At 34.7% G+C, this 17,337-nt stretch overlaps 1 protein-coding gene across 2 annotated transcripts in view; it reads left to right on the forward strand.

Annotated features, from left to right (window-relative positions):
- The window catches only part of Src64B (Tyrosine-protein kinase Src64B), a 350,311-nt gene that overhangs the window by 109,654 nt on the left and 223,320 nt on the right, over positions 1-17,337 (forward strand). For both annotated transcript variants that reach the window (XM_075369448.1, XM_075369451.1), the window contains exon 2: positions 3,296-3,353. The gene's annotated coding sequence lies outside the window, so the exon portion shown is untranslated. The remainder of the gene's footprint in view (positions 1-3,295; positions 3,354-17,337) is intronic.

Genomic DNA, 17,337 nt, shown 5'->3' on the forward strand with positions numbered 1-17,337 from the left:
AGGTTACTTAACACATTGTTTAACGTACTGGTATCCGAACCGTTCCCTTCTAACCAATTCTCTCACCTTACAGACTAATTTATTATGAAAATATTTTATTTGTCTAATTATTAGATAATAAATATTGTTAGACAATTGGCTACATATTATTACTGGATATATATAAAATGAATTTATCTATTACGAGGGGATAAAAGAATCTGCTTAAATATATAAGCGCTTCAGACCCAGGTTGGGTTTTTTATACAGCCGACGAATGAAAGCAGAATCTTCTGAACTTTCAAAAGAAAAATCTGCCACCATCAATAAACCTCACAAAGTATGTAGTGAGCCACACTGTTTTGTCAAGGATCCAGTGGGCAACTAACCAAAAACCTATGAAATGCCAATGAGGAAAAGTAATGTAAAGAAAAAGGATCGATAATACCGGATGATTCAAAAAGGCTTCACAACTTATAAAATTCAGCTACCCACGTTGATAAAAATGTCACCAGTGTTACAAAAAATGGATCCATTTACTGGTGCGGAACGTGCTCGCTGTGTGTTTTGGTTTTATGATTTGCAGTCAGAAACTGCAGCTCAACGTAGTTTTCGTAAAGAGTACCGTAGGGAGCCTCCTAGTAGGCATACAATTTATATCTTGCCAAACCTTTGTTGAGACAGGCTGTTTTCTTAAACGTTCAAAATCACCAAGACGCCTACATGTCCCTGAAACTTCTGTGGAACAACTCAGAGAAAGCTTTGCACGTAGTCCGAAGAAATCAAATCGACGTGTGTTACGTTATCATTCCACAAACGATTGTTTGGTGCGTATTACGTATACGATTGCACTGAAGCCATGCAAACTAACCATGGTTCAACAAATTACAGACGACGAGAAAGTTGCTCGGCCGTAGTTTTGTGTGGAATGATGAGTAGGATTGCAGACAACGATATATTTTTAGACAATGTAATTTTTAATGACGAATCAACGTTTCACATCAGTGGCAAGGTGAACGAACACCCACAACTGCCGAAAATGGGGTACCAAAAACCCTCATGAAACTTTTTAACACATTCGTGATAGCCCTAAGGTCGTAAATAAACCGGATGATAGGATTTCTTATTTTTTGTGTTATAATTAAACAGCCGGTTGTTCTTCTTTCAGGAGACAACGGTAAACAGTATTGTTTATCTGAACATGCTTCAAAATCTTTGTAATTCCTCAGTTAGACGATGTTAACCAAGATGGTCGTACTATCAGCAAGATGGAGAAGTCCGAGATTTTCTTGATACTCTATTTCTAGGTCGATGGATCGGTCGTGAAGGTCCAATTGCTTGGCCACCTGACTTCCCAGATTTGACCCCGCTAGATTTTTTCTTGTGAAGGTTTTATTAAAAATCGGGTTAATGTGTACCATCTTTGCCTGCTAATCTTCTTCAACTAAAACTTTGAATTAACGCCACAGCTGCAGATGTAAGGCCCAACTTGCTGGCTACAGTCTTGTTTTTTTTTTTTTTTTAACCTCCGGGATCACCGTTAGTTATTACTTCAGAGGATGAGATGAATGACAATCTTTGTAGCGTATGAAAATGCCATGCCTGACTGGGATTCGAACCCGGGACCTCCAGATGAAAGGCCGAGACGCTACCACTCGCGAGGCCGGCTACAGTCTGGAATGAAACATCACAACCCCCGTAGGGGAAGAAACCGGCCTTGTGATGATTACGATCGCCACACCCACTCCCGTTTCTAGCCGTGATGGGTTTTAACGGAGGTAGTCTTTTGACCCTCTAACCGATTACATATCACAGTCACCAGCCGGTCCTCAGTTGGGATGCCACCGATGTAAATGCGTCGGTAGACATTTACGTCAGTGAGTTTGACTCGGCCTTCGCCTTCGCTGTAGGCTTCTTTCGGACGTCTTCTCTGTCCTACGTCGTTGTTCTCTGAACTAGATAACCGAGTTTCTGGAATGAAACAGTGTAAATGAATGCCCGACTTGCTGGCTACAGTCTGGAATGAAGTCTGACTTCAGGTGACATGTATGTCGCATTACAAATGGAAGCCATATCGAACCAAAATGAATGTTGGGCGATAAACTCGATGTTTTTCTATGAAATGAGACCTCAAGAATTAAATTATCTCAGTAAAGTTTTATATACTTTTGAATTTGTGTAGTCCTTTTTGAATTACCCGGTAAAAAGGCGATGATTTGTTTATAAAGGGACTGTGGAACATTGCAAAAACCCTACTCAAAGTAATGTTTCAAGGCAGTCTCCTTGTAGGAAATATCCATCTTACCCAAATTAATTCGTTTGATCAAGATATCTTTATCCAGAATACGAATTTGCGTTGACCAGCTCAGATATCTTCAACATTTTCTTTTCATCTTATGACTCAAGCTGACAGCGGACTCAAGCTGACAGCGGACTCAGGATTCTTTCAGCCATCTTTCTTGACTGGAACATAATATTATCATATACACTTTTTAATTTATTTTCATGGTATTATGTAGTATTTGTATATTTTCTTTGTTTTTTGGATTCTATATTTAAAATAATTGCTCAAAACATTTTTTTTAGAATTGTGTAACTTTTGTATGTTACTTTTTCGCGTCTCTTAAAATTTGTTCTGCTTATAAAAGATATTCGGTGAAAGATTGATTTACAATTTATTTTTAAGGTCCATTTAATATCTTAATTTTTTATAAATTACTGATGTAGAAGGCGGTCATCTTAGGATAGCCTGTTGTGATAATGCATTATTGGATTTTGTTTGTTTATTTATTTAATACAAATAAATTTATTTTTATTTATTGACTTCGGTGTCTCCAGTGCGCTAAAAAAAGAATTATTTTCTTAATGTTTTCCTATATTTGTGGTGGTAGATAAAAGTAATTATGTTAATTCCTTTGTATTTGAAATTTTTTTAATTTGATTTCATTTCTTACTTTACTAAATCGATTCTTGTAGCAGATTGTCTACTAATAGTTATGTCCATATCTTTACGCTGCAATACGGTTTATATTTATGTATCTTTAAATACTTCAAACTAAGTTATAAGTGAAAATGTTTTATTTAAAAATTGTAAGTCGATTTATAAATTACGAATAAGAAAATAATTTATTTCGTCAATTTAAGTTTATTTATTATTCATTTTATTAAAACATAAATTATTTATGATCGTTTAAAAACATGTTTAGTTTTCATTAATCTATAAATACTTTTTTTTGCCGTTATTAAAGAATTTTATTCTTAATAAATCTTTATTTATTTTTATAATAATATTTATTTATTTATTTTTTTGTTTCAGTTCAGTGGTTGAGTTCAATTGATAAGAAAGATAGGAAAAAAGAAGAAATTAAATTCTGGTAATATATATATAAGTATTTGCGATTTATTTAGTTAATTTTTTTTTTATCATGTTTTACGTTACATCTTGTTTATACTAAATATTTTAATTTTTTTATTCTTATTAATAAAAGTCTAAAATCAGTTTATATTATTAGTTTAAGTCTATTGTTAAATAACAATTGACATGATAAATAAATTGATGACGATTTATTAATATTACGTGCTTTTTTTATCGTTTAATAGGATGATATCAGGAAGCGCATCCGGTCATAGAAATCCCACCAAAACTCTGCTTAAGGTCAAAAAACGTGATATAATTTTAATGTAAAGCATTTTTAAAAAAAATTAATACCTTATGAAATTCTGTATGTATAAAAAAAAATAATATTTTTTCTATAAATCGTTCAAAATATCCTTTTATCAGCAATATCATTGTACATAAAATAAAACTAAAAAAACTTGCTGCTCTGCAGCGTTATTATTACACAGTAATGTTATATATTTTTAAAAAAAATCTGGTGAAAACTTTTTCCTGTTTAGCCTCCGGGAAAAGCTTCTAATCTTATCTGAGAAGAAAAGATTAGAAGCTTTTGAAATGCGGTGCTATAGGTGAATGTTAAAAATCAGATGGGTGGATAAAGTGACAAATGAAGAGGTATTGCGGCAAATAGATGAAGAAAGAAGCATTTGGAAAAATATAGTTAAAAGAAGAGACAGACTTATAGGCCACATACTGAGGCATCCTGGAATAGTCGCTTTAATATTGGAAGGACAGGTAGAAGGGAAAAATTGTGTAGGCAGGCCACGTTTGGAATATGTAAAACAAATTGTAAGGGATGTAGGATACTGAAATGAAATTAGAGGCACTGAATTGAAACGAGGGTATACTGAAATGAAACGACTAGCACTAGATAGGGAATCTTGGAGAGCTGCATCAAACCAGTCAAATGACTGAAGACAAAAAAAAAAAGCCTCCGGGAATTACCGTCAGGTAATACTTCAGAGGTTGATTAAGGATGATATGTATGAGTGTTAGTGAAGTGTAGTCTTGTACAGTCTCAAGTCGACCACTTCTGAGATGTGTGGTTAATTGAAAGCCAACCACCAATGAACACCGGTATCTACGATCTAGTATTCAAATCCGTATAAAAGTAACTGCATTTATTAGGACTTGAACGCTGGAACTCTCGACTTCGGAATCAGCTGATTTGGGAAGACGCGTTCACCAGTAGACCAACCCGGTGGGTCTGGTAAAAACCTATATACCATTTACAACACTTCTTGTCCTTCCCAATCCCGTTGTTTTCTCTTTCCTTTCCTGCAACAGGTAAAATACGTGCTCAAAACCTATTTCCAGTCCGTGTGGGTGTTCTACTTGATAGAAAGGGCTGATTTTTATTTATTTACTCGGAATGGCGGGCAGATATATCTTCAAGCATCGATATACCATCAAAGTGATTTTTCTGTGAGTAATAACCTCGGAAATTTTCTCAGTTAAGGAATAATTGGCCCTGATCTAGTAAGGCATAATATCCTACATTGTTAACTCATTGTTTTGCGGCAAAAATAAAAATATTTTAAAATTACTAAGTTGAAACAGTTCCTTACTATAACGTAATATGTAATTCATAGTTTCAAAATAGAAATGCCTACATTATCGGTTTATATAAACATTACATTATCTATCCCGGTCTTTCTTTTTGCTGTTGAGCCCGACTGTATACAAATTGAGCCCATTCACGGTAACGTGAAGGCTTGGCATAAATTTTTTGTCTTTTTAATAGTTTAGTTCATAACCGAGAAGAATTTTCTAATGTTGAAAAATTTTATTACCTTACAAATTTCTTAAGAGGCAATGCTCTTGACGTAATAAAAAAATTATCAGTAACGTCTGAAAATTATGAAACTGCAATAGAACTACTTGAAGCTCATTATGATAACATAAGGCTAATTCAGCTAAACATGCTTTAGAAATTATTAATTTAAAACCATTAAAAAAGGAAAATTCTGAAAATTTATCTAAATTCATTGATCAAGTTAATTCAAATATTGCACTGAAGAATCTAAATATTGATTATTTAGAATTTATTGTAATACGGTTAATTACACAAAACTTAAATCTAAATACTTTAAGAAACTGGGAACGATCATTAGAACTTAATGAATTCCCTAAGTTAGAACAACTTATGTCTTTCTTAGAATCTGAACGTAAATTACTTGAGTCCACAGACACGATTCAAAGTAATCTTCGTTGGGCTCACCGAAATACAATTATCACTGTAGTTACTTTATTTGAGAATAATGATGTGAGTTATACGGTGAGAACGGTGATGAATGGAGAAACTATATCACTTATAGAATTGAATTTCACTCTATTTCGGTGAGCTTGGCGTATTTTTATGAAAAAAAAAAAAAAAATATATTCAGCTAAGTGATAAAACTAGTGCTTCACTCCTGATAAAGTGATAAAAGTACTTCACTCCTGATTTTTATGCAAGTTTGGCACGGTACACTGGTTACTCTTGAAAATAGATATTTAGTTTTGAGGATTTACTTGTTACTAAAGTCTGGTAGCTTTCATACGTTTCGGTTACGGTAAAGCCAGCCGAAAATTTATTTATAAAAATAAAATTTTTTACAGGGAGGTGCCTCCAAGAAATGTTCTTTAAAACTTTTAAATTATATTATTTTACTTTTAAATGATATTATTCTCTAATAAGCTGAAAAATACTCAACATTTATTATTAAATGTACTGTGTTGAACTGGAAAAGATAAGCGGTAGCTTTCCCGTTCATGACGTTTACAGTCCGACGTCTGGCCGATCCATTTATATTTTAACGGCTTCTCAATAATTTCCTGACTACTATTCCATTGCTGGATTCTAATTGACAATATCTACTGATATATATATATATGGTAATATAGAATCACTATCAAGCTATCGTCCTCTGTTCGTGTATACTCATCACACGCAATCGCTTACGGTTGCCAAATCATAGATTTTAAATGCATTGGATATCCGGGGACTTCTAAAATGTCACACAAATCAGCCAATTATTCGGTCCAATCCTCTTCGAGAATTGGAGTCCCTCAATGTAATCTCTTCCCTTCATCTGATTTAATTTAATATAATTTTGTTAAACATGTTTTGCATCAAAATTGCTAGGTTATTATTATAAACTTACTATTTTATAATATGACTTCTGATGACTAATTTATTATTACGTTCGCTGTTTTGTTATGTTCATAGGTTATTTTTGTTTTTTTAATGAAATCCTTCCTTATTCGGTCAGAATGTTTCACGGCAATTATCCGGATAAGGGAGGTTTTATTTAATGCACGGGAATCTGCGTTAAGATGGTCGCTCCGTTGGATGTTGATGATTCATTTATTATTTTAGTTAAAATAAATCTGTAATTAAGTGATTACTGCAGAAAATTTATTTTTTTCCTAAATCCAACCAGTTTAAATAGAATTGAAATGTGCTATATATAAATAAAAAAAAAATGGAATAGAGGATTATTACAACTACATTATATTAATAATTTTGTTGGAATTCCGAAATTAGTTTAATATATATTTCACTTATGTTTTATTGCAAAGTAGATCAATGTTCTCTGTAGTTAAATTTAAGTTGGTGTGTTAAAACTATCAATACCAATACATAGGATATTTTTTTTGTGTATGTGTGTGAGTGTGTGTGTGTGCGCGCGCGCGCGCTTGTCAAAATGAAAAGAAGAGTAAGAAAGAATAAAGTTCGGATTAGGAACTTTCTCATACTAATTCTTAGTCTAATTTCTTTTAAACTAAAGGCAATGTAAAATTGAGTAATATTTCTAGAGAAAGGCCATGACGCTTATTGACGTTCTTCGAATTTCTTGATTAATACCTGATCAATTTTCAAAGAAAACCCTCTCTTCCAAACCCATTCTCCTCTACAGTACCAACAAGACCTTGTTCTGTATTGCTCGTCTAGTTACTATTTTTTTTTTTAACCTTGGGATCCACCGTTAGGCATTATTCAGAGGATGAAGATGAATGATTTGTAGCGTACGTGAAAATGCCATATCTGATCGGGATTCGAACCCGAGATCTTCAGATGAAAGGTCGAGACGCTACCACTCTCGCCACGGAGGCCGGCCGCCTAGTTAGTCTTAATCGGATAATTGTACCTTCTCGGAATTCCATGGTAAATAAATAAATTATAACGAAATAAAAGGGGACATTGTAAGGAACTATTTTATTGTAAAAATTAACAATCAAAAACAGGACTATTTGTAAAAACTACGTTTCGATGGCACAAAAACATCGGTATAAATTTCAGGGACTGCACTGCTTTGAGACTTATTTTATTTAGTATACCTTCCTTCTGATCACCAATAATGAAAACAGCGGTAATAGAGTAAGATTTAAAAAATACACTCAACATTTTAATACAAATAAAAGTGGTGTCGAAGCGAATCTATTATTTGGTATTCTTTTTAAAACTAAGATAAATGATTTTTATTACATCTCTTGAACTATTTCTAAACGAAATGAAGTTTTATTGTCTTTTGATTACAGTGTAACTTATTTACCTCAAAAGTAATCCTTTATGTTAGCATTTTATTGTTCGGTCATGGAAGTTGGATTTTACAAAATCACTTAAAATTGTATTATTCGTATTCGACTAACAGAGTATATGTACAGAGTGGCGCTCGAAATGATCTTACATTTGGTTTTGTAAAAAATATTTCTGCAATACAGAAAAGTAAAATACAACGTGTTTACTATATATTTGGAGATTCTGTTCTGCTTATCACATGTTCAATGTGACCACCATCACGTCTAGCAACTTCTTCAACTCGAACTCCTATGTTGTTAATAACTCGACGACACATATCCTCGGTTATGTCGTTGCACGCCTCAATGATCAGCATTCGCAGTTGCATCAATATACGAGGATGTTTAGGGAAAAATCGTTTACTTTAGAAATCCCCAAAGAAAATAATCACACGGATTCAAATCGGAACTGTTCGGGGGCCAGTTCTGTCCACACGCAAAACGATTAGGATATCGGTTTGAAATGACATTTTCTTTGAAATTTTCATGCCAAATGTTTATAAAACAACATTTAGATTTGTGTGGTCGGGCTCCATCCTGCATGAATCATACGTTTTCTAATTGAAATCCTTTTGAAAGAAGGTGAGGAACAAAATCATTACACAGTATGTTTAGGTAACGTTCACTGTTCAAAAAAGAATGGCCCTGTTACCCCATGACTTGGCCCGTACCGAAATTCTTGGAGGGTGATACACCTTTTCATGAAGCATATGTGGATTTTCGGAAGCCCAAAACCGCAAATCTTGTTTATTTACAACCCCTTTTTTCTTTTTCCTGTTTAACCTCCGGTAACTACCGTTTAGATAATTCTTCAGAGGATGAATGAGGATGATATGCAAGTGTGTAAATGAAGTGTAGTCTTGTACATTCTCAGTTCGACCATTCCTGAGATGTGTGATTAATTGAAACCCAACCACCAAAGAACACCGGTATCCACGATCTAGTATTCAAATTCGTGTAAAAATATCTGGCTTTACTAGGACTTGAACGCTGTAACTCTCGACTTCCAAATCAGCTGATTTGGGAAGACGCGTTAAGCACTAGACCAACCCGGTGGGTTATTTACAACCCCGTCTGGGTGAAAATGTACCTCATCTAAAAACCATACGTTGTTCAACAATATGTCTTGGTTCAACGAATGTCATTATTTGATGTCTGTTGTCAACCGTTAATTTAGGCAACACTGCCTAAATTATTATTATTTTGTACGGATACAAATGAAAATCGGGTTTTAAAATTAGCTGCATACATCGCCTAGAATTTGCGAGTTGTGCCACTGCTTTTCTTGGTGATTTTCCCGTGCTCCTCAGCAATGCTACTCTGACAGCTTCGACATTCTGTGGAGAACGAACATCGGCATGTCGTTTGCGCTTACTCTTAATTACTGAACTATCAGTATTAAATCTTTCGTAAAGTTTACGTTTTGTTTTAAATGAAGGCGACCATCGAGTTTGAAAAATGAGCACGAAACCGTCTTTGTATAAGCACCACACTTTTCGTTTCGTTTAAAAACAACATAGTCTTTACGCGCTGTTCCCGTCAGTCTTCCTTTGTCAGCCATTTTGGAACGATACACAAACAGCGCACTCGGAAAGAGAAGAAACTAATATTCATGAACTGCTGTCACTTCTGCCAACATAAAACACATTAATAATTATTAACGTAAAAGATTTTTTGCCGAAACAAATATTGGATCATTTAGTGCACCATTCTGTATATAGGTGCGCCATCCTGTATATTTTACTGCGTAGTAATAACTACAAAGTGAAATATATAAAAATTTATTGATTCCACAAAAAAAAATGGGGGTTGCCTGAATGTGGGAGGGATCAAAAACAGTATACCAATACCAGTATAGTCACATGCATTCCTTTTAACATTTTTCGAATAATTCTGAAATCAGGGTTCTCCACTTATCGATAATTACTAATGTACCGGATCATTTTTTGTATAGTCGTACCTTTAGAATCAAAAGAAAATTAGAAAATGAAATCTGTCTATTTTTATGTTTTGTTTATTATAATGCTGCTTATATACCAAAACAATACGAATAGTAAATGAATGATTTTATTAATAATTTTGAAATATTAAATGCTTCTTACTTCATTACACTATTCCTTTCTATTTCCTCTCCACAAGAGTAAAAAAAATTACAAGCAAGATGAACAGTTATTGTAGATGAACATTTTATATGAGTCGGCAGTGATCGCGAATGATTCCCGTAATTACTTTTCTTTTTTTTTTTGATAAATAAATTTAAGCTAATCTACTCAAAAAGCCGAATTTTAAATAAAATTGTAGAATATAAATGATAGCTAATTTATATATCTTACTTTAAAAAAATCAATGTGTTAAAAAAAATAGGATTTATTTTTTAAATTAAAAACTAGTTGTCATTAGATTTCTGAGAAACGTGTTGTTTATACTGTACATAAATAATATTTGTTTTTATAGAAAGATGAAAGCCTTGCTGATGTAGAAAATGTGATACGCAGTACTCTTATAAGAACCGGAAAGCCTATAAATAAAATACTACGTACTCCTGCCTCATCATCCGTTGAAGATCGATCGATTTTATACTCGATACTCAGCTTCTCTACTTGTATTTCCCTTTCTGTGGTAGAATCTTAAAATACGCTTTAGAATAAATAAACATTAGAATGCGTTGATCGATCGGTAAAAAAGGAAAGTTTCATTTGTGTAAACAACCAGAATATCAAAGGCTACAAAACAAATAACTTTTCAGTTAAAAGTTCCTTGATGTTATAATAAAATACTTTTCTATACACGAAGTTTAGATAATTAAAAATATTTTCTTTTGTGTAACAGAACAGTTTCACAGCTTATAGGAGAGTATATTAACTTGTTGCTTTACACTTTCTTTTCCAATCTTCGTGTTTGCTGTGACGTGTTGAAATGTAAGACACGTAAAGTGTTGAGTTAAAGTTACCTATTCTAAGAATAATGATTTTCACTGTACAGTCGGTTCCTACGGTGAACAAAATGAATGTGTCAATCAAAGGATTGATGACACTTGCATTTTGGCGCTATAGTACTTCTGTACGGTGAAAAAGGATTACTTTTCGTTAAATAGTTAGTTTAAGTTGCAAACCGAACGAGATTTTGTTTATAAATTAATTTTTATGTGAATATATATGTTACCGTGAAAGACCGAAATTAGAGAGCATCGATATTCTCGGGCGAATATCGACACAACAAATACGTCGGTGAAAAAACGAAATATTTTCTTATATTATTTATTCTTATATATATATTCGGACCTTTGCATGTATATATCGACATACACAGATTAGCTGTGGTCGAAACGATAACTAGAAATTTAAAAAAAAAATCACTCAATACCAGTTTTTTAAGGTAAATAGATTACGAGAAACCCTTGCAAAAAAAGGAAGTTAAATTTAAGTGAAACATATCTATGCTCGTTAACCTCGTATAATCAATGTTAAATATACAAATTATATATCTTATTCTCCAACATTTGAGGCGATTAATCGAATTCACCGCATTCAGCATGTACTATCGGTGAAAGCTGAATAAAAAATTTTATTAAGATATTGAACAAAGAACAAACCATCTGACCTTTAATTTGTATCGTTATCGTTCATCCATGCAGTTAATATATCTTGTATATCCTGACTGACCTTTTCAATTTATAAAATGCTGAAAATTAAATTTTTTTTTATATAAGCGGTGAATCTGATTAATCGCCTGCAATGTTGTAGAATAACATATATAATTAGTATATTTAACGTAACTTAGACGAGGTTAGCGAGCGAAGCGAACGTAGGTTACGTTTGGCTTAAATTTAAAGTTCCTTTTTTTACGAGGATTTCTCAAAATTTATTTACTTTAGAACAGCGGTTCCCAAACTTATCCGAGTCGCGGCTCCCCTTTTCAATTAAAATTTTTCCATTGCATCCTTCCCTAAGTAAAAGTACTCGTAAGTAAGAGATAGAAATAAATTAAACTCGTGTATCTTCATTATTTTTTTGCTTTATTAACATTAAATTAATAATTATAAATGTCTTGGTTCAATTAATTGTTAAGCGTTTACAATATTTCGCGGCACCCCTGTAAAGTGGTTCCGGCGCACAGTTTGGGAATCACTGCCTTAGAAATTGGTATTTGGTGATTTTTCTTTTAATTTTTAGTTACCGTTTCGGTCCCCACCGAAGCTTATCTGTGTTTGTCGACTAATACCGAGAAAGGTCCGAATAAGCAAAAATAAGCAAATATTTCAATCTTTCACCGACGTATTTGGTATGTGTCGACATTCACCCGAAAATATCGACATTTGCCAGATATTGGTGTTTCACGGTAACATACACGTATATAATGGACTTATATATATATATATATATATATATATATATATATATATATATATATAAGTATATATATATATATATGTCGGAGAATAAAGTACAGTGGAGTATCTTCCGACAAAACGATGAGAATATTCTTTAGAATGTCTGTATTTTTAGTAGTTTTAAGAAATGTATTATTACTAGTAATATTTTGTAAAATAAGGTTTAAATTGTTTTATTGCGGTAGGCTTAGGCTAGGTAGGCACATGGTTGTCAACGTAGTCGGGATCCCAGGACGATAGGGGTATCATAAAATTAATAAGGAAAAGGAAATATGCAGTAGGTATATTATTTGAGAATATGGAGAAAGGGTAGTCTTGCTTTGGAACCCAGATCGAACAGACGTCCTGGTGGTCGCGAATTCGTTATTTCCCTGAGCCTCGGTCTATCGCAAGTTGTTTTAATATTATTTGAATTCTAAATTGAATTAATCTTATATTGTAATTCGTGTGCTACTGAGTTATTGATAAGTGATAATTATCATTTGTAATTATTTCATTGTACGAGTTATCTACTCATTTTTATTAATTGAACTTTATTGTAATCTTATATATTCTCCACTTGTAATGGTGGGAATGAGTGAAGCACAAAACGTTGAATCCCTGACAAATCTCCTCGCCTCTCCGACATATATATATATATATGTGTGTATTTTAAATATATATTTATATTATAATTTTTTTGGGGTTTGTGTATTAGACTGTTATCCGGTGTTACACAATTTCATATCTATCATAAATAATAATTTTTGAATAATATTTATTTCATAAGTTATTTTCATACAATTGTATAAAATAAAGTTCCACTTACAAACAATTTTAAAATTATATTTCCGAGTACTTTCGGAGCCGTTACTCCATCATCAGGGATTTCTCAAAAGACGTTAATTAAAATCCAAATGTATAATTGCATTTAAGTTAAAATTGTTACGTTCATAATAGTCGGTCGTCAAGAAATAAAATTAAATTGAATTTAAATAAGACCTAACGTCATGTTTGTAAAATATTTGCGAATATTAGTAAAATGAATTTTCATATAGTTCAAAGAGTAGACGCATAAAGGTCCATTCACATCCTATTCAACCTTTTTTATTCGATATGCAGGGGATAAAAGTGTTTTAGTCTTTTATTCTTCCTTGGCATTTAAGCCACGTTAGTTGGTTACAGACGAATCCCTATGTTTGTAACCAGATATATACCTGAAATTTATTGCCGTTAAGAAGTTAGAACAGGAATGGATACAGTTCTAACCTCACGGGATTTCCAGTTCGTACCTATAACAGTAGAATTAAAATCAATAGATCCGATAATTGGAATTATTTTCAGATCTACTTTTTTAATTAAATACTTTTAGTATTATATTTTGTTGTAAAAATACATTTTTTGTATCTATCCATAAATAATTCAGTCACTTTTTACTTAATTTATGAAATTACGTCACATTTTGAATGATTCCCTATTACTGAAAATTGCCGCATGCTTTCTAAATTGGACATATTCAAACGTAAACTTCTCCGCAAATTTTGTATCAGTCAACAAAACGAAATAATTAGCATGGCAGTTTCAGTTTTACTTTCACTTTTTTTAGCCCTGAAATCTTTTGCTGGATTATATACTAGCCAAGTGAATAGAAAATCTGTTAAAATCGGAAAAAGTCTTAAAAAACGTTTTAAACATTGTTTGGGATTTTATTGCCCCAAAAAAGATGGAAATAATACTTTTTTTTGTCAAATAATATAATTAAAGATGTTAAAATTTCAAGTAGGATTAAGGTCACAGCATCCTCGGCTTCCCGCCAAACCGAGGATGTTGTGACCAGATATTTGCCATTCGTCAACTAACTGAGGAAAGAATTCGATGTGGAAAACGAGCAGTTATATTCTTCATCGACTTTCGATCTGCCTTTGACTGCATCCACTGGCCGGCACTTTGGAAGGCATTGGAGACAGAATTCATCCCTCTAAAAGTTATCAAGCTTATTCAGGGGAGCTCCAATGGATCGTCAAGTCAGATACGTATTCGAAATGAACTATGTGAGGAGTCTTCCATCCGGACAGGAGTCCGCCAGGGAGATGTTGCCTTTGCACTTCTCTTTAACATCGTAGTTGACCATAACGCAATGAGTTTGCAGGGCAGAAAAGGAACTTAGTCTGGAGAGGATAGGTTTCTGACTGACTTGATGTTTGCCGATGACAGTGACGTGTTCATCGACAGTGTGATGATGATTTTCTATTAGTGATATCTCCCGTATTGCCCAATCTTATGGCTTGAAAATAAATGCGGATAAGACTCATGTATTAATAACAGACAGATCACTTGCCATCGTCCCACTGGATGATGTGCAAATTGAATAATTGCAAAAATTCAAATATTTGGGCTCACCGGTCCAGGAGAAGAAAGTAGCAGCTACGGCAAAACTCCACAGTCGAATTGGTCAAGTAACTGCAACATTTGCTTCCCTGAAGTGGTATTTATGGAAACAATGCGACATCTCGCTGAAGGCCAAGTTTTCCGAGACCTGATCTGCCAGTTTTATTCTACGGAGAAGAAACGTGGATACTATATAAGACAGAACTGAGCAAACTTGAAGTGTTCCAAATGCGATTCCTACGCCAGACCATCAGAGTCTGACTTCACGATCACGAAATGAGGATATTCGCCATCGCTGTGAACATTCGATAATCGAGGAACAGATTCAAAAACGAAGGCTGCTACGGTTTGGCCGTAACTGCAGAATGAGTGGAAACCGACTACCATACAAAGGTAGTTCTCTTTCTTTGGAGAGTTCAACGAACAGCTCCAAAGAAAACGTGAATCAAGCCGATCGATGATGATATAAAAAACCGCAGGGTAAACCTTAATGAGTCCAGGACAACGGCTATGGAAGCCGTTGTCCTGTATGGACAACGCATACGTGGAAGCGTCGTCTTTTTAACTAAACTCAGGCAACCATTGGCACCCGCAGCAGCATACGGACTTTGGAGTCGATCCAATCTAAAGGCCTGCTAGGGATCATAATAATAAGGTTAAGATCATTTCGTAGTCTTCGTTAAATTAGGCTCTGCGCTCCTACTGAATACCGGTACTGTACAAACGAGAACAATTTAAGATAAAATGTGTTGTTTCTTTTGCGTAATTTTTTTAATAAAAATAGTAAATGTATCACTGAATTCCGGTATATGTTGATTTTTATCTTTTGGAGTGATCAGTCAATTACTGGTTTGATGCTATTCTTATTCTCCGTATTCAGTGTGATCTTTTAACTTCAACTTATGTACAATAGCCTATATATTTAATTATCTGTTTCATATATTCGTTTATCTTTTTTACAAGTTTTACCATTTTACATCACTTCATAACTTTTTCCTGTTTAGCCTCCGGGAATCACTGTCATGTATTACTTCAGAGGATGAATGAGGAGTGAAGCGTAATCTTGTAGTCTCAGGTCGACCATTTCTCGTGCTCCTTCCTAAAGGTGCACCCATGGAGGAGGACGCCACTTACAGACCCCTGAGCCTATTGAATACCATGGGGAAACTCGTGGAAAAAATGCTGGCGGGCCGTATTATTCGGGAACTAGAACAGGGAGTCGGGATTAGCCTAAACCAGTATGGTTTCTGGCGGGGGGCGGTCCACTGCGAAGGCCATCTGTAGGATTTCGGACTGGACTAATGAAGTCAGAAGAGGCACATTGGCGCACAAGACGCATTCCATTAATGATTTCACTTGATATAGGCTCAATCAGTTGGAGTCACATAAACAGGGCAATGGCCACAAAGGGATTGAGCCCTTATATATGTAGGCAAATCGAGGACTATCTTTCCGATAGAAGATGTTTGATTGAAGCCCAGGAAGGAAAATTCATTTTGAGATGCAAGGTGGGGTGCCACAGGGATCGGTCCTGGGGCCGCTGCTATGGCTGCTAGTTATAGATGATCTCCTGCACAGAATGTTCCCTGCTGGAGTTGAGGTTTTGGCATATGCAGATGATCTCGCTGTACTAGTTGAGGGCAGGACGGTAATTGAGGTCCAAGAGAGGGCGAACGCGGCCACTCAGATCATTAATGAGTGGATGATTTCTAGGGATCTGCAGTTGTCATTGGAAAAATGTAGGTGTATCGCCTTCACTGGAAGAAGAGTACTGGATCCTATTACTATTTTCATCAATGGTAAAGTTATAGAAGAGGTGCATAGTTTGAAATACTTAGGAGTTACCTTCCAGAGGAATTGTAGATACACTGACCATATAAGTAACATATGTAGGAAGGCTGAAGCAATGGTAAAGAGTCTTAACATTATAATGGCAACGCAGAATGGCCCTAGAGCATCAAAACGCAGATTGTTGGTGTCAACGATAGTATCCTCGTTGATGTATGCTGTTCCCGCATTGAGTCACGCTATAGATATCAGGCGTAACAAGGAGAAGTTAGCGAGGGTGCATAGGAGATGGCTCCTAGGTGTGGTGGCCGCGTATAGGACAGTGTCCTATGAAGCCCTTTGTGTTTGAGGTTTTGGCGAGATGGATCACTTTTTAACGCAATTTTTCACCGGGCATGGCTCATTTAATAATTACTTAAATAAAGTAGGAAGGAGAACAGAGGCAATCTGCATGTATTGCGAAGAGATCGACGATGCAGAACATACTTTCTTCATATGTGAAAGATGGGCCGCCCTCAGAATTGACATGGCGATCGACGGGATGACTCCCGAAGCTATAGTACCTTACCTGACTAGTCGGGAATCCAACTGGAAGAAAATAGCGTGTTACACCAGACAGATCTTATCGCAGAAAAACATCGACGAAAGGAGACTGGGTTTTTGATTTAGGTTAGGGAAGGGAGGACAGCCTCAGCGGGGAGGGCCGGCATGCCGAGGTGTGTCGGTTCCAATGAGCCACTGGGGACTCCTGGGGATATAGTTTAGGGAATAATAGAATAATAAAACACAAGATATAGAGAAAACACCTTGACACCACGTTACGACACTCCAGGTATGGCGTGGTGTCTGAAAG

The sequence above is a fragment of the Lycorma delicatula genome, chromosome 6, assembly GCF_047948215.1.
Source record: "Lycorma delicatula isolate Av1 chromosome 6, ASM4794821v1, whole genome shotgun sequence".
Classification (NCBI taxonomy): Eukaryota; Metazoa; Arthropoda; class Insecta; order Hemiptera; family Fulgoridae; genus Lycorma; species Lycorma delicatula.